This window comes from Rhinichthys klamathensis, unplaced genomic scaffold, assembly GCF_029890125.1.
Source record: "Rhinichthys klamathensis goyatoka isolate OS25496 unplaced genomic scaffold, OSU_Roscu_1.1 h1tg000065l_1, whole genome shotgun sequence".
Taxonomy (NCBI): domain Eukaryota; kingdom Metazoa; phylum Chordata; class Actinopteri; order Cypriniformes; family Leuciscidae; genus Rhinichthys; species Rhinichthys klamathensis.
This window is the reverse complement of record NW_026606608.1, coordinates 2,582,689-2,604,587: the sequence shown is the minus strand read 5'-3', so window position 1 is coordinate 2,604,587 and position 21,899 is coordinate 2,582,689. Positions and strand designations below refer to the sequence as shown.

The 21,899-nt window shown below is 42.1% G+C and overlaps 1 long non-coding RNA gene across 1 annotated transcript in view; it reads right to left on the bottom strand.

Moving 5' to 3' along the window:
• Positions 1-2,298: 2,298 nt before the first annotated feature.
• LOC130084514 (uncharacterized) overlaps positions 2,299-21,899 on the bottom strand; it is a 102,141-nt gene continuing 82,540 nt past the window's right edge. The window contains exon 3 of the long non-coding RNA XR_008806946.1: positions 2,299-2,424. This is a non-coding gene — a long non-coding RNA (uncharacterized LOC130084514). The remainder of the gene's footprint in view (positions 2,425-21,899) is intronic.

Sequence of the window (21,899 nt, the reverse complement as noted above, 5' to 3'; positions counted from 1 at the left end):
GCCAAACGGGCCGATGCCAAATCCTGCCCACCGTAACCCTGACGATCCAGCATCCTGCAGGGGGGGGGATGATGTCATTGTGGGGCATGCTGGGGGCCAATCAAAGCCTGAGAAAATTATGTCAACCTTTGTTGAGTTTGTCCATTCAGCGCTATAGAAGCGCAGTGAATTGAGATTGGCGGAGAGGTCATTTTCCCTGCGTGTGAGAAAAAAAGAGGAAAAAAGAAAGGCGAGCGAGAAGGGAAAGCATTGTGGTCATGCTAATGGTGTCGAGTTGGAGATAGCGGCATAAAGATGTCATGAAATTTAATTGCCAAAACATCAGCGCTTGGCCTATTGTACAGAAGCCCACGACAGGAGCGACACAGGGAGACTTCAGGGTGAACTAGTCGCAGTGCTTCTGTACGTGAGCTTGATCTGTGTACGAGGAGAACGACCGCCCTCTTCCACACACACAACCCTAGACCTCAGCGGCACGCTGGCCTCGTAGCCGAAGCACACGGGCTTATGTGTACGAGGAGAACGACCGCCCTCTTCCACACACACACAACCCTAGACCTCAGCGGCACGCTGGCCTCGTAGCCGAAGCACATGGGCTGTTCCTGACACTGAACGACACTTCAATAGGAAATGATCATGGAGGGAATCCATACGATTGAACTGGAAACACAATATGTAATCCGTCTCTGTCTGGCACATACGCAGAGGCTGGATCGCTCAGAGACAGGTCTATATTAGACTGTATTATTAGTGTGGCGCTGAAACCCTATTGTAATTGATAATAGGATGATAACGTTTTTCAACATTTTTTAAACTTGCATTTTGGATCCTGTTTCAAAGTGTGTGTTCTCGAGCCCCAAACACTGTTGTGTGCAAATGAACGTCCAGAACACATTAAACGTTTTCTGTGTTCAGTTAAACAGTGTCGTGTTAGCGGCCCCTAAGTTAATAATGATCTTAGCAATGGAAGTGAATCAAAAGAATTTGCGAGTTTCAAGTCAGAATTCAGTCAGAAGAGCGCACACTGAACACAATTCTTGGTTTCAGTGATGGCTAATCTGAACGCCTCTGATTGGCCAATCACACTCATAAACTCAACGGAGATGCGTGCGATTGGTTATAATGCTCAACGCTGCAAAACCAAATCTGATGGAAATGCCGCAGTCGGATGGACCGTTAGTAGGCCTAGTGTAGTTTGTTTAACTGGTATTATCACTTCGCCTAAACGCATTCCATTACATAAATATTTTGAAACATATTACCATGACTTTTCCAAAACTTCCTTAGCCTGAAATAACCGGAAGAATGACATCCCTGAGTCAGGTGGTTCTCTTGAAAACAGTGCATGAACTGCTTCCTAAGAATTTCCGATCTGTGCAAGAAGAAGATTCAGATCAACTGAACTCCAGCGTAACTGGTACTGGCATTTGCCTTCACAAGAGCGAAGACAGCGCGAGGTTAGTTAAACTCAATAAATCTGCCGTAAACAGGACGTCTGACACACACACACACACACACACACACACACACACACACACACACACACACACACACACACACACACACACACACACACACACACACACACACACACACACACACACACACACACACACACACACACACACACACACACACACACACACACACACACACACATGCCAGATAAGACAACAGAACTAATCACTCAGTGTGTTCAGTCAGTGCTGAGGTGCTGTTTGTGTGTAAAGGCATCGCAGTCTGGAGGACAGTAATCTGGGGGAATTATTACACATGTAGGCCTATAATAGAATACGTCATTATAAAAAGTTTATTTTTATTAACCTTTAATATCTTGTGCATGTCACCGCCATTTTAAAATCATGACAAAGACACAGTTTTGATAGAATTCTTTTCAAACCACTTTCTTTCTTTTTTTTATTCAGGCAAAAATTCAAAATTAAATAAATGCAAAAAAACAAATCATGTTATCCAACCATGAATAAAAAAATAAAAAAAATGCAAATAATGAAATGAAGCAATTGAGTGCAAGAGGTTGTGTGACAGTGTAAATGTAGCCATCATGGCTCGTATAAAGCACAACCCAATCATTTATAAAACGACATTGCTCTATTAAAATATTAGCACAATATTAATGACATAGGTAGAAGATCCAGTCCCTGGCACATGAACTGAAGTTAATAGTATGAGTGATATGGTCAACATCACAGCTGTTGTGCATGTTAGCGTCACTGGAACAGTACTGACCCATCAGAAGGGAACATGATAAAGTAGAGAGCAGTCCAGGCCTCCAGAGCGGGGTAACACAGCAGAGGCCGCCTCGTATGTCACACACAACCCAGAGCAATGCCTTACATCCACATATCTCCACATATCAATCCCAGAGTCCCCTGTGTTCCAGTCACTCATCCACTGTAGATAGTACTGTAGAAACAAACAAAAACAAGTTCAGGTCAGTTTGAGAGTCTCAGATATTAATGAAACATCTCCATAAGAACAAAACAGACCGATCTGAATCAAAGGCAATATTGAGTTCAAACAATGTAAACTTTTTTTTTAAAGATTTTATCAATATGGACTCAACTGGAAGGTCCGAAGTTTGTATATGAATGGTGGTTGAAGGGGTTAAAAATAAGATGGTTAGTTGGATAGATGGATAGTTATTATAGTGCTAGTTACTATATTTTTTATGTAAGATTAAGACATAAAATTAAGATCTGATCAGAATTAGAGCTCAGAGATGCATGTGTGAGTCCAGATCCTCCCGCTCTGCACGTCTCTATTATTGAGGAGATATGATGGACAGAAGACGTGTGTGGATTAAACGACACTGTGATGACAGTTCTGCTTTCCTCTGATCTGAAGGAAAGGTTTCTAGAACTGAACTTAGTCCAAAACTTGATCCTCCAGCACTGATTCTCAATAGACTTGCTGTAGAACAGCGGATTTACCAAATGGCAAAAATCTAGAGAGCCGAATTTAAGAATACAACATGATGGTGTAATGAGCATCAGTGCTTGACCTGTGACCCCTGATGACCCCTGATGCTGGTGTTTCAGAGCGAGTGTGTCGTGAAGCTTCCCGTTCCTGATGTCGTCACCGTCATGACTTCACTCATGTTTGCGGTAACACACACACACACCTCCAGCATGACATCAGTGTTGTTCCTCAGTGCTGGTGTCTCTGTGGAGACGGCGAGAGGAGCGGGTGGCGGGTCGAGTCCTGGTGTGTGTGAGTGTGTGAAGAGTCACGTTCCACCTCTACCTGTCTGGGCCTCGTGCCTGAAGCCCAAACCTGCCTGTGTGTGTGTGTGTGTGTGTGTGTGTGCCTGGGGCCAGAGCGTATCACTCCATCAGCTGCTGGCAGTCTGCCCTGAGTCACACACACACACACTCTCTACAGTGAGACACACACTCTCTACAGTGAGACACACACTGCTCTCTACAGCGAGACCCTCAGCAGTGCTACCACACACTCATCTGCAGTCTTATACGTCTTCATCAAACTAATACTGTGATCATTTACAGTTCATCTAGTTCTCTGTCTCTTTATTTACTTTATTTGTATACCAGATTTACAAGACGTTCCTTAAGCGAGTTTTTTTTAGATTTTGTCAGGTTTTCGTCACTTCTGGGTACAAATTTGTCCCTAAAATATAGTTAAGTAGTTACACACACACACACACGAGGAGGGCAATCACAGCGTTTCATCTGATATCTCTGATATCTTCACACACACACTCACAGCGATGGCTAATGTTTACGTAAATCTGTGAGAGCAATGCTAACACTGCAGCTGTGAGTTACACACACATGTAGAACACACCCGGGTCCCGACTGAAACACACCTGACCTCTCGACTGAAACACGCCTGACCCCTCGACTGAAACACACCTGACCTCTCGACTGAAACACACCTGACCTCTCGACTGAAACACGCCTGACCTCTCGACTGAAACACACCTGACCTCCCGACTGAAACACACCTGACCTCTCGACTGAAACACACCTGACCCCTCGACTGAAACACACCTGACCTCTCGACTGAAACACACCTGACCTCTCGACTGAAACACGCCTGACCTCTCGACTGAAACACACCTGACCTCCCGACTGAAACACACCTGACCTCTCGACTGAAACACACCTGACCTCTCGACTGAAACACACCTGACCTCTCGACTGAAACACACCTGACCTCTCGACTGAAACACACCTGACCTCTCGACTGAAACAAGCCTGACCTCTCGACTGAAACAAGCCTGACCTCTCGACTGAAACACACCTGACCTCTCGACTGAAACACACCTGACCTCACGACTGAAACACACCTGACCTCTCGACTGAAACACGCCTGACCTCTCGACTGAAACACACCTGACCTCCCGACTGAAACACACCTGACCTCTCGACTGAAACACGCCTGACCTCTCGACTGAAACACGCCTGACCTCTCGACTGAAACACACCTGACCTCCCGACTGAAACACACCTGACCTCTCGACTGAAACACACCTGACCTCTCGACTGAAACACACCTGACCTCTCGACTGAAACACACCTGACCTCTCGACTGAAACACACCTGACCTCCCGACTGAAACACACCTGACCTCTCGACTGAAACACACCTGACCTCTCGACTGAAACACACCTGACCTCTCGACTGAAACACACCTGACCTCTCGACTGAAACACACCTGACCTCTCGACTGAAACACACCTGACCTCTCGACTGAAACACACCTGACCTCTCGACTGAAACACGCCTGACCTCTCGACTGAAACACGCCTGACCTCACGACTGAAACACACCTGACCTCACGACTGAAACACACCTGACCTCTCGACTGAAACACACCTGACCTCTCGACTGAAACACGCCTGACCTCTCGACTGAAACACACCTGACCTCTCGACTGAAACACACCTGACCTCTCGACTGAAACACACCTGACCTCTCGACTGAAACACACCTGACCTCTCGACTGAAACACACCTGACCTCTCGACTGAAACACGCCTGACCTCTCGACTGAAACACACCTGACCTCTCGACTGAAACACACCTGACCTCTCGACTGAAACACGCCTGACCTCTCGACTGAAACACACCTGACCTCTCGACTGAAACACACCTGACCCCTCGACTGAAACACACCTGACCTCTCGACTGAAACACACCTGACCTCTCGACTGAAACACGCCTGACCTCTCGACTGAAACAAGCCTGACCTCTCGACTGAAACAAGCCTGACCTCTCGACTGAAACACACCTGACCTCTCGACTGAAACACACCTGACCTCTCGACTGAAACACGCCTGACCTCTCGACTGAAACAAGCCTGACCTCTCGACTGAAACACACCTGACCTCTCGACTGAAACACACCTGACCTCTCGACTGAAACACACCTGACCTCTCGACTGAAACACACCTGACCTCTCGACTGAAACACGCCTGACCTCTCGACTGAAACAAGCCTGACCTCTCGACTGAAACAAGCCTGACCTCACGACTGAAACACACCTGACCTCTCGACTGAAACACACCTGACCTCTCGACTGAAACACGCCTGACCTCTCGACTGAAACACACCTGACCTCTCGACTGAAACACACCTGACCCCTCGACTGAAACACACCTGACCTCTCGACTGAAACACACCTGACCTCTCGACTGAAACACGCCTGACCTCTCGACTGAAACACGCCTGACCTCTCGACTGAAACACACCTGACCTCTCGACTGAAACACACCTGACCTCACGACTGAAACACACCTGACCTCTCGACTGAAACACACCTGACCTCTCGACTGAAACACACCTGACCTCTCGACTGAAACACGCCTGACCTCTCGACTGAAACACACCTGACCTCACGACTGAAACACGCCTGACCCCTCGACTGAAACACGCCTGACCTCACGACTGAAACACACCTGACCTCTCGACTGAAACACACCTGACCTCTCGACTGAAACACACCTGACCTCTCGACTGAAACACACCTGACCTCTCGACTGAAACACACCTGACCTCTCGACTGAAACACACCTGACCTCTCGACTGAAACACGCCTGACCTCTCGACTGAAACACGCCTGACCTCTCGACTGAAACACACCTGACCTCTCGACTGAAACACACCTGACCTCTCGACTGAAACACACCTGACCTCTCGACTGAAACACGCCTGACCTCTCGACTGAAACACGCCTGACCTCTCGACTGAAACACACCTGACCTCTCGACTGAAACACACCTGACCTCTCGACTGAAACACACCTGACCTCTCGACTGAAACACGCCTGACCTCACGACTGGAACACGCCTGACCTCACGACTGAAACACACCTGACCTCTCGACTGAAACACGCCTGACCCCTCGACTGAAACACACCTGACCTCTCGACTGAAACACACCTGACCTCTCGACTGAAACACACCTGACCTCTCGACTGAAACACACCTGACCTCACGACTGAAACACACCTGACCTCTCGACTGAAACACGCCTGACCTCTCGACTGAAACACACCTGACCTCTCGACTGAAACACACCTGACCTCTCAACTGAAACACACCTGACCTCTCGACTGAAACACACCTGACCTCTCGACTGAAACACACCTGACCTCTCGACTGAAACACGCCTGACCTCTCGACTGAAACACGCCTGACCTCTCGACTGAAACACACCGGGTCAGGGTTCACTGGAGACAGGAACGTCACCTACAACAAGAGGAAGTGCTTTCAGGACATCAGGTGTTCACGAAATAATACATAAAACCTTTTTTTATAGATCAGATTCACCTGGTTCAACCTGTGATTAAAAAAAAGTCCCAGTTCTTTGTTTGGTGGCACATTTAATTCTATTGCATACACACTATATTAAAAAGCTAGTCTGGACACGTGCGGTTCCCGTTTAACTGACTCAAGAACTATCTTAGCTATTGCACAACAGCTCGTGTTCAGTTTCCCACACATCTGTAGAGTGAGTATTATTACACTCTCCACAAGTAACCATACAGCCTGACAGTGTTACAACTTGCACAGTCATATATTTACTGCCAATATTTTGGTGAAATATGCAAATAACTCGGAGATGTTTTGATTAAATAGTTCCTGAAGGGAACCGTATGAATTTTCCTGTTCATAGTTTTGACACCAGTCTCTCTCTCTTTCACGCACATTCCTGTACATTACAGTTCAGAGAGATGAATGAAGAAAACAGCTCCTCTAGAAATGCTTTACTAAACATTGCTTCACATTAATACATCTACAATATTAGTGAAATAGTAGTCAAATAAGGAAGCCAGCATAAGGTAGGAAAAATACATTTCCAGATGTAAAAAACATTTTGTTTGAATGCAATATGTATTTTTAAAAATGTAAATTGGATAATATAAATATATTTTTACATTGAAAACATAAGAAATTACAAATAAATATGAAGAAATAAAATAATCAAAATTGTATCAATATAATATATTTTTATTATTAACATCTATATTAGCGATATATTTTAAAGCAGCCACTCAGAAGAGCCTGTCAGTGGTAGCGGTGGCTTTTGCATTAGTGAGCACCACTAACATGCACACAACAACAAGAGAACTAATCTAATAGCAGTTTTAACTCTGAGAATCAGCCATAAGCAACTGATTATTCAGATCTTGTGAGTAAACAGGATGAGGTTTTTTCCCCAGAGCAATAGATGAGAATATGAAGGGTTTTGATTTCGTCAGACTTTCAAGGGTCATGATCAGTGTTGAGCATGTTACTTAAAAAAAGTAATTAGTTATAGTTACTAGTTACTTCTCACAAATAGTAACTGAGTTACATCATTATAAAAGTAACTAATTACCAGAGAAAGTAACTATTGCGTTACTTAAAAAAAAAAAAAAAAGTCAAATAGGCCTATGTCAAATAATTTGGATGCCCCCAGTATTAAATATGTTACATTAATGAAATGGACACTTAATAGTGTAGATTAGTGTTCAATGTTTTATAATAATAATTTATTCTATTTTAATGTTGCTGTGGGACAATGTGAGAGACGCCTATTAAATTCAATATATTATTCTAAATATTAGCATTACTATAGTAGAACAATAAAACATTATAGATGGTTTACTTAATTTTGTACAGACCCCAACTGGCCAACAAATAAGTTTAAAAATAAATTATGCTTCTTAAGAAATGTACCAAAAATGAATAAATAATAATAAAAAATATACATACTCTTTGTGCATATTAAAATGATAAAACTGTTACACAACTTCACAACTAGTAGACATACTGTAGCCTGAGTATTTTCTTCCTAACAAAAGTAAACAGTTTAACAAGTGCTCTCTCAATATAATACTGAACAATTTACCAAAAAAAATATAATACTAAAATATAATATTTTGGGGGTTTATTTTTATAACCTATAGCGAACGTCATCATCAGAGGTTATTTAAGCCAAATTCTAGACATGTTTGCCGCACGTGTTTACAACCGGTCAAACAAAGATGTTTTCTGTGAATGTTCCCTGCAGGTTATTTTCGGGTTTATTTTATAACCTAAACAGAACGTTCCCTGAAGGTATTTTTTTAGATTTTATTTGTATAACCATGTAAATTAATTAACGTTGCAGATATGTGTCATTTATTTATAAACAAACTATATAATGCTCGGCGGTCTCTCTTGCGCAACTGTTGAGCGCGCTCTCGGACACATTCGGTCTCTCTCGCGCATTGAGCGCGCTCGCGCCGTTCGCTTCGCTTTTGTCCACTCCGGCGCCTCATAAACACACACACACACACACACACACACACACACACACACACACACCAGAGAAAAAAACTTTGCAGGTCCTATGGCGGAGAGAGAGCCTTCTCGGATGAAAGCCGCTTCAGTGAGTTCAATTATAGTAACGCCACATTTTTTTTGTCAGTAACGGTAACTGCGTTGTAACGGGGGAAACAGTAATTCGTTTGATTACTCGTTACTGAAAAAGATAACGCCGTTAGTAACGCCGTTTATTTATAACGCCGTTATTCCCATCACTGGTCATGATGCCTGTTGCATCGCTCAGTTCTCAGCACAGTTTTGTGAAACGCTACAGAAGTGTGTGTGGTGAGCGACAAAACAGCAACAGCTTACATTCAGACAGTTTTATTTTGCTCTCATTGAGTTAAAAGCTTCCCACAAATGCACGCTGCAAATCACCATTAGACGCAACATAATATACACATGGTTTTGAGAGAACATATGCGACACAGAATGATTGATCTTTCACTCACTGTATGCGATCGCACTAGTTCAACGCGTGCTGTGGTGAATAATGAAGCGAAGATATGATCTTTGGTGGATGATGATGTTATAAATCATCCTCTGTCCTGCAGGCCGGTTAAACTGGACATGCTAATCACACACAGGCACTGGGAACCAAACGACAGACCTACAGGAGACTTCATTAAACTATCTGATTAACAACCAATAAAGAGTCTCAGTCAGAGCCTGTGGCGGAACACGATAACATCAGTTTGATCCAAACCAATTACAATTTACATGCTAATCTAAGAACAACTCAAAGTTACTACTCAGAGGTTTTACTTCATTATTAAGAGTTAAAAAACAAAGTAGTGCGCACAACTAATGCAAACAGTAAGGCACAGAGAGTTCCTGACTACTGATTAAAGGTCCTTGCACACTGAGAAAATTTCGTATGCGTTTTTTTCATATTCGTCATCCTAAAAATTCGTCACGCACAGAAACCTTGCACAGAGTCCAATGCGTATTAATTACTCCGTTGCAAAAAAATAATACAAAATGGAGTCTTCAAGCAGTGAGGATGATTTTGTTGTCCTCTCACTTCTTAAAAAGAGGGAAAGAAAGAGGAAATATTGGATCCATCCGATCCTGAGATTGTGTAGAGAGGAAGGAGAGTTTGCAGTGGGATTATCCCGAGAGATTCAAAGTTTACTTCAGGATGTCTGTGGCTCAGTTTGATGCTTTAATAGCGAAACTGGATCCACATATTAAAAACAAGACACACATTTCCGTGAACCAATCGACTTTTTCGTTCGCTTGTACGGTGGCTCTGAATTGTCAAAACAAAATGCTTGCTACGGATACGAAAAACTCAGAAAATCGAACCCGATCTGAATTTTTTATGACAGACGAAAGTTGCAGAGGCAGTGTGTAAACGTGATTGACACAACGTGTGGTCGTATATGTTTTAACGTGTGAAAATTTCGGATGCCAGGTTAAGTAATGCGCAGTGTTCATTGGAGCAGTGCCCAGGGTCGGAACAACAGAAAAGGCAGTGTGACAGTAAGGTCGGAGGGTCATGGGTCGGTCACAGGTGTGAACGCAGTGTGACCCTCATCCAGTGACAGTGAGAGCTCGGTCTCTGTGATAAGAGCCCTGTTACTGACAGAGAGCCGGAACAGAAGAGTGATCCCGAGCCTGTTCACCTCTCTGTTCCCAACCTCAGGTGAAAGAAGCGGAGAAGCCCTGTCGTCACCAGCTCACGCTGCAACACCTCAAACTCAGAGAGTTCACGTCCAGCAGAAACACACGGGAATGAGTTGTGGATATAGTCTCTGCTAAAGGGCATTTTAGACACCCTTAGTCTTTAAAATGGATATTACATTGTAACGATTAAATATTGTGACAATATTTCATTAAAACTTTATTTAATTAAACAAATTTCCACTCTGACATGGAAACTTAACAGTTGGCTTCTATGGGTGGAATTCAATTCAATTCAATTCACATTTATTTGTATATCGCTTTTCACAACACACATCGATTCAAAACAGCATTACAGAAAATCCACATTACAATTTAGATTGATCTGTTATCAGAGGTAACTGTCTAAGTTATGTATTTCAGAAAAGTACATATACAAAATCACAGTTAGCAAAATACTGGAATACTGTATTGACCAATCAGCATCCAGGACCGCAACTTTCTGCTCTATAAAATGCATTATAACAATAACAAAACTCAATAAACCTTCAGAAAATTACAAAACGTTGTTAAAGTCCCCCTGTGGTGAAAATCCAGCTTTTAATGTTGTTTATGTGTCTATGTGGTGTTTTTAATATGCTTTAAGACACACCATGTGTAAATTCATAAGTCGACAGCATTGCTGAGTATTTCCTGCTTAAAACTGCAGTGAACCAAAGACAGTCTCAAAAACACGGTTTGAAATCGCTGGTGTTTCTGACGTCACAAACGGCCTTGTAACCAATCAGATCAACGTGTGATCGTCAACCAGTGGATCTCTGAGCTGAGGGAGTGAGTGGAGGCGGGGCTCATTTGCATATTCATAGAACCACGTATACTAAATGAGGCAACGGTGTCGAGTTACACTCAAGATATTTTAAGGTATGAAAAACCATTAAATTTAACGTTTTAAGTTTTAAGTGATAAAATGATTGACAACAGGGGGACTTTAAGACCAGCATCTATACAGACGTATCTTCGTCACGTCCACACAGAACCTGTCTGTGGTCTTATAATGTCGTAACCAGTAACAAAACATTTTTTCAATTTTATTTTCTGAGTTATACTACTACTTTGGCCACACAGTTTGTTCTGGTCCACAAAAAACACTAAGCCAGTACAGACTTCTCATCTGGAGTGTGTTTCCTGTTGGCTGGATGTCGTACACCCCGCTGGTAATCTCTTACATGCTTCTATCGTTTTCAGATGACTTTATGCTAAAACACAAACATTAAACAACATAGAAGCAAGAGAGCAATCTTTCAGACTGACAGACTACAGGAGAAGACAAGAGAGAGATGCCAAGTTCAACAGAGAGACATGATCCCCTATCAGACATGGAGGAATATTTCAGGTCAACAGTTTTCCCAAAGTCACTGCTTTCATTATCATCAGCCATCGATATCCAGCCATTAAAGGGTTAGTTGAACCTTTGCTATACTCTCAAATCTCATTTACTCCACTCAGAACATTCCACTGCATATTGTCCCATTGAGGTTGGGGGTCTGTGATGTCAGACCTGGCATGATGTGTCTCGATTATTCGAATATATAGATTTTATAAATTACGGCAGAAATTTAACCTAAGGACAAATGAATTTAACTGAATGAAATTTGAGTCGGTTTCTCACACAAAGTTTTTGTATGTCTTCTGAAAATTTCAATATGAAGAATTCAAATTCATATGGTTGGCTTTTATGACACATTCATTTTGTTTTGTTTTTTGTCCGTTTTGGAGCTTGACAGCTTGAATCACCATCACTTTCGTTTGGCAAAGAGCAGCTTGAACATTTAGCTGAATTTCTCCTTCTGTTCAACAGAAAACAAAAAAAGAGTTTGGAACACAAAACCAAGAAAACAACAGAATTTTCATTGTTGGGAGAACTATTCCTTTAATAGAAGGTGTTGACATTAAACTGTAAGGTCGCCTTTGGCTTTTGGCTTGCTTAGTTGGGGACATTCATAATATTCAACAATAATATTGATCTGCCTGCATTGACACCATTATATGAGAACTGAACTGAGCTGGACGATGACATCACTGTTTTCTCTAGAGCGGCTATAAATATATAAATGAACTAAATTGAAAACTGTTTTACAAGAAAAATGACCCATCACTGAACTTACTTAAGCTGGTCTGTGACGCTATTTTCTTCTGGAAACAAACTTTGTTGCATTATTTTCCTGTTATCTCTGTAAAGGTGTTTTGAAACACTCTGTATTGTAAAAAGTGCTTTATAAATGTGACTTGACTTGACTTGAAAGATTATATTGTGCAGGGAATATATTTTTTATCCAATATTAGAGTCATTATTTGGTCATACTTCAGAATGGGCCATGATGTGGTTACATAACATGGCCAGAACTGACTTTCTTCACATAGATGATAAAAACAAAGGCATCTTGCAGGTCTTCACTGGACGCACAAGCCATCATACCATGCTGTTTTACTGGGATTAGAAACAGCTTCTTCCATGGTGGGCTCCAATCTCACAAAACGTAAGCACATGGTTCCCATTGTGGTTTAAAGCAGACCAGGAGGGTTACGCTGCTGTTTCTGGCCTCATGGTGTGAAGCGAATGCTTTCAGGTCCAGGGGAATACTGCTGATCCGAGTTCTCCGGGCCAATGGCGCTGAGGTCCAGGGGAACGAGGTCAAGAGGGACAGCATAGCTTCTCTGAGGTAGCAGACGTGCTCCCGTGTTGATGGACTGGCCCGACGGTAGGTGAGGGGATATGAAACGGTGTTGAAATGTAGCGGATTTTGGTTTTCAGTGCTCATCTGAGATTGTAGAGACACCAGAGAAGGGAATAACTTTGAAGAGGGTATTATGGAAACGAGAGAAAGTTAAAGATGACAGCAGGACTGTTGAAAGAGACAGAGTGGTGGGAAATGTGAACACTGAGGGCGGGGCAAGTGTGTGTAAACACTGGTAAATGGTTGCCATTTTTCTTTGACAAACACACCCACACAACAGCACAGCAGGTAAAGAGGTTTAGTCACTCGAGCAGATGGTTCAGAGTTCTTCAGGACTGATTCTTGTGTTCTCCTGACAAAGAAGGCAAAATGTTTGACTGCCCGTGTCATACGGTAGCAACAATTAAAGGGAAGGTTTTAAAAGTTCACAGAATGGGGTCTCCTATAAGGATATGCACCATGAAGCATATCTAGACCTATTCAATAAACCAATTAAATTCCCCCAGAACCCCAGCGCGACTAACTAACTGTGTGATTCATTCAGTGTCTAAGCAAGAAATTAAAAGTGAAATAAAAGTGCCTTCTCAGAGAGGCCATCTATCTATAACAGTTGCTAAGGAAAGCTCCATTATTATTACCGGTCATACATACGGTTAAACCTTGACCCCAAGTATTAGCCTAAACTTCAACACACAACTCATCCCACTACAAATATGAACGGCACAATGATATGGCTAGTTGACGAGAAACATGCTAATGCGCAAATTTTTTAACCTGGCATTTGATAGTGGGTGAAAAGCATCCCATTCACTTAAATTAAAGAAGGGACCAGAGCCATATAAACAGGGGTCTCCTTTGACCACCCAGAACACCATAGCAACACCCAGCCACTCACAACACCTTAATAACTGCATAATGTCATGGCAACCACATACAACAACCTATTATACCCATAATACCAAAGTATTATGGAGGTGAGTTTAGCATGGGCAAGCACTACTCACATTTGCTTCAGGAAATGCCAAAATCTAGTTACCCTTTTTAGCGTGATACGACTAGGAGCCAAATGAAGAGTCTTCTGTAGGTTTAATTGTGTTGGTCCCAAGTGTGTTTAGTATGAAAGAAAGAGGCAATGTCATGGTAGAAGGTTAACAATACAATCTCTGGACCTCTCTCATGGACCTCTCTCTCTCTTCTGGCGGAGACGTCTTAACTGACAGTTTGGGCTTAAAGGTCAAGCAGGAGGCAGCCCCATTCTGACCTTGTGTTTCCAGGGGTCAAATAGGTCAATTGACCCCCACCAGCACTCATCTACGTCTATAGACCATTTCCGTTCATTTGCCCTTACTCATTCTCTTCTTTTCCGCCTGTGTGATGTCATGTTTTCCCCTCATGCATAGATAGGAGAGGGAAGGAGGCAATGGCTTTAATTAAATGCCTCCTGAAGGGCTTTTGCTGTTTTCCATTCAAGAAGCGCTTACATAAAACTTGAGTCATTAAGTCCCAACACTCTTCCAACCACTGAACCGTGTGCTGAGAGGCTGGCCGAACACCAGAAGCACCTCACAAGTGTCTTCTACAGTCCTGTTAGCAATGCTGGATCAGCGTTCATCTTCTGACCTTCATACTGAGGATGAGTGTGTTCCCGTCTTCAAACTTAACTCTCAGGTTCACCTTCAATGGTGCTTCTTCCAACAAGGGTCACTACAAAGAGATGATTTTGATTTATTACCAGCAAGGACTTAATCTGACCGACTATCGCCGATAAACAAGTGATTCAAAGGTCTGGTCTAAGCGGAACGAGATCCCCCTAGGCCAACAAGCAACTACATCAGGGTCTGCTTCCAATTTATCCTGTTTATCATTGCACTGGAGTCAGCCACTCTTATTCCTCCTCAGAAAATAAACCTTGGCCACACTTGGAGCATTGGGCTGCAAAACACTTAGCTTTCATAAACACTATTAGCTTTATTCAGTTCTTGTCTGCATGTCTGAGGACAGATAGTAAAACCATGAAGTAGATATTATGAATAAACATTTTGGGGCGAATTCTAAACATTTAGCCACTCACACATACTTTGCTTCAGCACTAAACTCTCTGTATTATTTGCAGACCACTCGCAGTCCAATTAAACCAAGCACTTTGTAAAGTCATTAGGCTTTTTTCTTCTTCTATAGAATACACCAGGTTGATGAAAATCAGCGATATGTGCCAGTCACATGGCAAAGGCAAGCTGGTGGTAAACCCAGTGTTATTTAGAGGCTGTTTACACAACACCGTTTTCAAAAAAAAAAAAAAAAAACGTGTTATGCGTTTTGGCCGTTCAATTACATGACAATGGCGTTTTGAAAAGGAGTTTCAAAGTGCAAGTTTTTGAAAACGGTCTCCGTGTAAACAACAAAAACATGAATCTCTGAAGACGATGACGTCATGCACATGCGTATTACGTGTTCAGTCTATACTGTTTCATCGCCATCTAATGGCCTGGCAGCAGAATATAACGTTTTCAGTCTTTTTCGCAGATTCTTGTGTATGGGGATCTTTTGACAATGAAGCACGGTAACCTCAAAGGAAAAACCTCTCCATTTTAAGCATATCGTTGTCATGTAAACGTACCCTTAAAATGGAAGTTTGTGTACATTTTCTAGTGATTATGAAGAACAGAGGACTTTATAACAGGGCATATCCAGATACAACTAGGGATGCAGCGATTACCGGATTTCACAATTAACCGCGCTTTAAAACGTCACGGTTAATTAATCGTAAAGACTATGCTACACCGCGGACGGCACGGAACGGAACTTTTGCACCTAACACAAAACGAAAACAAAGTTACACCAGCGGTGCACCAGCTTAAAGTGTCGTGCTCGTCAACCACTGAGGGACTAAGCAGCGACGCTGTATTTCCACCGAAAAAACGCCTTAAGGGCCTGTTCACAGATCGTGTCTTTTGCGCGCTCAAGTTCATTTCAAATGTAGGCGCACGGACGGTATCCGCGCTCATAATGGAAGCGACGCGCTCGTTTTTTCCAAGCACGTCCGCGCTGCATCGAGATAAAAACATCTCAACTTTTCAGAATGCCGCAAGCGCACCGTAAGTCAAGTGACAAGAACCAACAGAGCAACGACAGACTCCTCCGGAGCGCAACCGCCCTAGCGCTTTGGAAAAAGGAGAACGCGGCGTGCAACTTTCAGCTTCCAGTGCAACTTAAAAAAAACAACAACAACAAAAAAACAGCGGAATGTTTTGGTTACGCAAGTCTGTGGAAAACAGAATGTGACGTGCTCTCAAGAGTTTCAGTCAGTGAACATTTAACTTAATATCCTATTGCTTTCTCCTGTCTGTGTTGAGTAAATGTTAGGCTTTGTAGTTTTAATATGCCCACACTAACATAAGATCAGGGACTACTAGGACTACCAATTAACTGCATTTCAGTTATTAATAACACTGCATGAGAGATGTTCTCAGTTTCTTTCTATAATTTGTACTCAAACTTCAAACAAACAAACCAAAATAATGAGATTATAATAGATGATTTCCTAAAGGCACATGTAAAATTTGGATTAATAATTAAAAAAGAGTATTAAAAATAAGTACAATAATATTGGTGGATAACATTTGGACTATATTTGTTTTCTTTTAAAAGAAATACATAGGCCTAATATTTAGCTTGCATTTAATTCAATAGAGCCAGCCAAATACTTTGTTTATTCTTATTTTCATTGGGATTTATTATCCCTTTATAGTATTATTTATGTTTTTATGTCAAATACCAATAAGATATTGTTTTCATGTTTTCAAGTTTTCTACCTCGGGTTGAAAATAAATTTAGAACAAACTAAACACTTAATAATTTTGTGATCTATTTCAATCAAAGAGTCCTGCAGCCTTTGACTTAATTTGTTATTTTTAAAAGAAAAATGCTGGATGTTTACAAAGCACTTCTCTTTAATTCCAAAGGAAGAGATTGATTATTGTTTGTCATTTTCTAATTTTGTACTGTGTTGTGGCAGCAATAAATAACACATTAAAATCTAGTGTTGAGTGTTCATGTGATATTATACATTAGTAGTGTTGTGAAATTAAGTGATGCATAATAATCGTGATAATCGTTAAATCGTGATTATTTCTCAGACAATAATCGTACTTACAAAATCTGTAATCGTTGCATCCCTAGATACAACCTGCTGCATTTTACCAAAGGCTGGCCACACACTTAAAGACTTTAAGCCTAATTTTAAACCCCATTTGCAACCCCCAGCGATCTGGGGTGTGTGGCCCGGTTCAAGGCTTCTCGCAACCAACTTTTTGTCCAAAAAATCCTCAATTGTGTGGTGTTATTACGATTATTTTACTACTCCAAATCACCCGCACAATCCCAAATCTTAAATATCAAACATGTTTGATATTTCTGACTCTTGATCAGGCTGCCTATATGTGATACCTGCGATAGCCAATGAAAGTGAGCGAGCTTCACCAACCGGATGTTGCGTGCTTCTATAGCTGACACTTGGCAGCCACAAACACACCACAAAAGTGGAGAATTAAGAAATCACCCATACACTTTTTTTTGGAGGATTATAATGCAAAAAATTTGTTGAAACTGCCCATATGTCTGTGGTCTCCTGCAGTGTAACTCGGTTAAGATAAAATAATGCAACAAAGTGTGTTTCCAGAAGAAAATAGCGTCACAGTCCAGCTTTAGTAAGTTCAGTGATGTTTCATTTTGTTGTAAAAAAGTTATTAATTTAGTTCATTTATATTTATAGCCGCTCTGGAGTAAACCGTGATGTCATCGTCCAGCTCAGTTCAGTTCTCATATAATGGTGTCAATGTAACATTCAATTTAATTGTAGTTCCTGACATAGTTGGAACTACAATGTGCAACTTCTGTTCAGCACTCATTTTGGTAAATCAAGCATTCAAATAACGTAGCCAGCATGTACCAACAAACCACGCTATCAGCAGATGCAAGTGATTGTTCCTGACTATTTGGGCCTCTTCGCCATGGGGTTTATCACAGGAAGATGAAGTGTCCCAGTGATCAAGTTATTAAAAGGGTGCATCTTCACAAAGCAAATCAAAAGAAGACTTCTGCCCACAACGTGATGTCTATAGAAAGCCCAACACGGCAACATTCTTCTGAGACTTTGCACATTGGGTGTCCCCTTGTCAAGCAAAAATGCTTGAACTGACAACAGGCTTAAGTGATGTCTCAAACAGCTGAGGGGGTCTGGATATGTGTGAGTGGGCAAGCCAAGCTAATCCATCCTTTCTCTTCTCCTACGTTTTCCTAGGGTGTCTAAAAGCTGAGGCTGACACTTTTTCCTCTGGTTTGCCCTTGTGGCCGCCTTAGTGTGTCGGCACAATACCCGACCAGCTGAGCTTTGAACGCAACTCGGTCCTGTGGAAGTCTAGGTGCAGACAAAGGCCACGTGTGGAGAGGCCGAGGGACTGGAGCCATCAGCCGTGAGGAGTTGCTTTAATGCAAGCTGACCGTCTGTACCTCCTCCTCGTCCTATCTACCCTTCTTAATCCTCAACTTCTCGAAAGCCCCACACGCCAGAGCCGACTGCCAGAAACCTTTGTAGGGAACAAAAAAAGAAAAGTCGACAAGGTCGCAGCAGGCCTGGACCACCTGCTCAGAGAACTCATTTGCACTCGGCAACAGTGAAAGTAAGTAAGACGCGGTCGCTCTTATGATCCTGCCGTACAAAGGAACAAATTGCGTTCCTCGGGCCTGTCCTCCACAGGTCAGGAATCAGGGCGAGAGCCTGTGATTGGCCCTCTCAGGAAATGTATTTGTTTGGCGAGCATGTTTTTAGCCGGAGTTCCATTCATTTCTCCTTTCATCTCCTGCTTTTCTATTCCTCTGGTGCGCATTTGTCAAGGCACTTCTCTCAAAATTGAATGTTATTATTCCAAACAGTCCCAATGGCACGGTCTTATCTTTTATTTATTGTTGAGTGGCAGAGGCCGGCGGGTGGACGAGAGCATCTGCTGTCTGTCTGTAGCCTAGATTAAAGGGACGGATAGAGGCAGAGAGCGGTATAGTGCTGCTTCATCATCATCTTCATCATCATCATGATCTTAATTGCATGGCTGAATTTCTGATCGCTACTAGCTTTAATCTACAGCCTCATATAAACAATGGCAATGCTCCTGGAAGACACATCCCACAAGCAATAGCCCTCAGTTCACCATCTAGGTTAACTAGACCCAATATAGTCTGGCTGTGAGTAACACACTTCTAGCCAAAATAACCTTGAATTTTGTTACAATTAGTGAGGGGACCGTTCACGGTGAACACAGACCAATGTTAAATGAATGTTGAGTTGTGTACAGTGTGAAATGATGTTAAACCTCATCCATAATGAAGCATGCATGAGTAAAGAGAGTCTGACTATAGAGTGCTATATTCGTCATGTGTCAGACTGGAGGTGTAGATTGCTGGAAGGTAGTTGGCATCACTCACACACACACAACACACACACACACACACACACACACACACACACACACACACACACACACACACACACACACACACACACACACACACACACACACACACTCTCTCTCTCTCTCTCTACTGCAATGATGCATGAAGCCTGGAGGATTACAGTCACACCAGCCATGAGGACCACCCAACATAACCAACTCCAAGACACAAACACATCTGCTCTACACACACAACATTACAAAAATCAGTACATCTTCTGTGTAAAAGATAAATTTATACACATCTGCACAAGACTAGTGAACATACACTCCCACAAACACAAGGATGAGCGAGCTGAGGCTTTTTGTGGCTGATCTGTGACTAGGAAAAACTAGGGGAAAAGTCACTGGTTGAGTCACTGAGGAGTTGATTAGAAAGAGGTTTCATCAAAGGTAAACCCATGAAATAAACAATAAAAAAGAGTATTAATTCACACATGTAGCTGGTGTGTTTGGTCACTAGACATGACCCCCTGTGGCACCATCCAGATAATGCTAATTCCTGATCTCCTCTCTCAAAAGCCAGTCATCAAAAGACCAAAACCATCTTTCAATCTTATACAGTCAAACCCAAATGTATTCAGACACCTTCAACATTTCTCACATTATCACAGTTTAGTCGCTAAAGTTTAGAAAATGGTAATAAAATATGACAAGAACTCTTTGATATTTCACTGGTTTTGTCCATCCTTCTGTTAGGTTGAATTTAACTACACAATTAGATAATACCAGTTTAGCTCAACCAGTGACCAAGCAATGCTTCATGTTGTTCAGTCTGTGTGTAAAAAGAGCATTAGCAATTACAGAAAACACACTTCAGCAAAACATGATCAGGTCAAAGCGTCTGAATAATCTTTGGTAATTTTTTTTGTTATCAATTGTATAGGTAGTCACTGTATGAAGAGTTTTTAGGTGTAATATGTCACATTTACTTTATTTTGCTCTCCTCACTTACATAAATGAAATATAGTGTCCTGCACACACACTAGTAAAAAAATAATCAAAAATTATATCTGGTGTCTGAATAATGTTTGGTTCCCTGTACATACAAACCCCAGCACAAACACTACTGAGACTGAGAGAATGAGAACTGTAGTCTGGACAGAAGTCGGGTGTCTCGCGTCCAGCGCGTGTGTGTCATTCAGAGATTTGGGGAGTAACTTGCAGTAACTCACAGCTCAAGCCAGAGTCTATTTCTAGAAGATTTCCTAAAATAAAGTCCTGAGCTCCTAATCTGGCAGAAGAGAGCAAAACCTCAACAGCATGAACTCAGTGGTGCCATCACGTCACTGCTGACGAAACACGGATCTCGTAAAGAAGGTCAACGGACCTCCAGCGAGAACTGCTGGAACTGAACTGAGTCATTTCATCTGCAAGCCTGATCCCACACTAACACAACACAGCAAACACACCAACGACAACAGGTTTCTATTAGCACACGCTTTCAACACTTTAGGGAGTTCACCAAATATCATTTACTCATCTTTACGTTGTTCCAATACTATATGACTTTATTTTTTCCCGTGGAAAAGATTCGAATGTCTATGCAGGTCTTTTACTGAAACATAAAGTCAAAGTCAAAAAAAGTCTACGTTTATTTATAAAGCACGATTTATACAGCCGAAGCTGACCAACGTGCTTTACAAAACATCCTACAACAAGAACACGTCAAACATGGAGAAAAGACAACAATGCTAAAATACATGGCACAAATGACTGATTATTAAAAGCAAGTGAGTAAAAGTAGGGTTTCAGCCGTGACTTGAAAATAAAGTGACTAACAATCTCTAAAACCACAATAAAATGATAATTAAAGTAGTCCACAGGACTTCTTCTGAACTCAAACGATAACTTTGAGTGAGAAACAGAGGCTTGAAGCTCCTAAATCTCATTTATGATTCCACACACTCACACTGACAGAACCACAAGAATGTGTGACCAAGTGTCGTGTCTGAATATATGTGCATGCAAATTACATCGGTTTCCTTTTTGGGAAGTTTTGACTTGCAACCACACACAGATGAGGAGATAAAAAAATGTCTATTTGAAAGCGTGTGTGAGATGTGGCCTAAAACATACAGATAAACCAGTAAGTTGAGTGTCAGGTGTAACGTGAGCCGATGTGGTTTCTCACGTCTCGTACAGTACGTCGTCACTGAGCTCAAACCCTTTGACACAACGGTGCCCACTCTCTTCAACA